A 1,793-nucleotide genomic window follows, 5' to 3' on the forward strand; every position below is an offset into this window, starting at 1 on the left:
TAGTTATATATATAATTATTTAGGATATAAGTATTTAGCATATAATTTAGTATTTAGGATTTAATTACGATATAATTTAGGATGTTTGATAATTTAAAATTATAAATTAGGATTAGAGATTAATTATGTATATAAGTATAGTAGATTAGAGATTAGTAGATTAGGAAATGTAATTTTGTTAATTACGATTAGAAAATTTAAAATTGTTTAATTTTGGGTAGTTGGCCTCGACGTTAGGAGATCGATATAGTTTGTCGCTTAATTCGCATCCAATTTCGACCGATTCTCTAAGGGTAACAAATTTAAATTAATGAATTAGTTTAACGAAAATTAGGTCGTTTATGTGAAATTAATTAGAAGAAATTGTATATTTGCCCCCTGATTTATGGTCTCACTGACAGAAGATGACTTATGATATAAAATCGAGGTTATTGGACCTCAATATCACGACCGACAAAATTGATGGACCTTCCGTGTATTATAAGCCCACTCCGTCAGTTAAATGGCCACGTGGTAGTCACATGGTACCAGAGGTAAATGAATTTACGAGAATGTCCTTGGACTCAAGTAAATTGCTTTGATTTTCATTTTATTGAAAAAAATTCTTATTGTCATATGTTGTTCTCACTTGGTCAAAGCTCGTCTAATTCCGATTTAAAAAAAGCTCCTCGTCGAACAAACGAAAATGTCCGTCGAGCTGCATATTCCTGACGTTGTCGCTGAGGCTGGTGCCGTCGGCGTGCGGGGCGGCGGTGAACCTGCTGCACGCGCCCACCATCGCGGCGGCGGTGTCGGGGGGGGGGGGGGGGGCGCTGGCACGGGGCCCACATGGTGGGGACGGTAAAAAACTTAACCTCAACCTCCGTGAGACAAGCCCTGGAACAGCCTCTCAACTACGCCAGGAATTACTTGCCCCATATTCTGGAATCGTGCGTGAAGAGAGTGATTTACCTGGACTCCGATCTGATCGTGGTGGACGACATCTCGAAGCTATGGCGGACCAGCCTGGGGTCAAGAACAATCGGAGCACCGGAGTATTGCCACGCGAACTTCACCAAGTACTTCACTCCCCGGTTTTGGGGAGACCCGGCCCACTCGGCGGTGTTCTTGGGCCGGAGGCCCTGTTACTTCAACACGGGCGTGATGGTGATGGATCTGGAGCGGTAGAGGCGCGTGGGGTTCACGGAGCGAATCGAGAAGTGGATGGAGGTGCAGAGGAGGGACAGGATCTACGAGTTGGGCTCATTGCCGCCATTCCTGCTGGTGTTCGCGGGACACGTGGCGCCCATCGAGCACAGGTGGAACCAGCACGGGCTGGGAGGGGATAATGTGAGGAGGGACAGGATCTACGAGCTAAGCTGCAGATCTGGAGGGGAATGGGTCCGGCGATGGGTTTTCGGCGAGATCGAGCTTCTGGAGGCTTCGTGGCTGTGCCGGAGAGTTAGGAGCGAACGCTCGTTCCGCGGGTCGGGGTTAAACTGGCTGGGAAACTTCGCGGGGACGGATGTTCGGAGGCTGAAGATGAAAGGCTCATAGACCGTGTTTAAAAGCAATTCGGAAGGTGGTGGGGGTTCACTTTAACGGTCGGTCATGGAGAGAAAAACTGATGAAGAAGAAGAAAGAGAGAAGCTTCAGAAGAGAGAAAAAAAATTGTTTTTTAAATTAATTTTTTAATTACACTCCCTCATCTGACTAACAAAATAACGATTTTACCCTTATTTACCAGAACACGTGCGTTCCACGTGATTATTTAACTGACGATTGGGCATCTTTTTTTACGGAAGGACCCAACT

General features: G+C 45.7%; 1 pseudogene; it reads left to right on the plus strand.

Annotated features, from left to right (window-relative positions):
• Positions 1–828: 828 nt before the first annotated feature.
• Positions 829–1,536, plus strand: LOC149407540 (putative galacturonosyltransferase-like 7 pseudogene; annotated as a pseudogene).
• The last annotated feature ends 257 nt before the right edge of the window (positions 1,537–1,793 follow it).

Source organism: Urtica dioica, chromosome 1 (genome assembly GCF_054948205.1).
Source record: "Urtica dioica subsp. dioica isolate 48M chromosome 1, U.dioica_male_clone48M_v1_H2, whole genome shotgun sequence".
Classification (NCBI taxonomy): domain Eukaryota; kingdom Viridiplantae; phylum Streptophyta; class Magnoliopsida; order Rosales; family Urticaceae; genus Urtica; species Urtica dioica.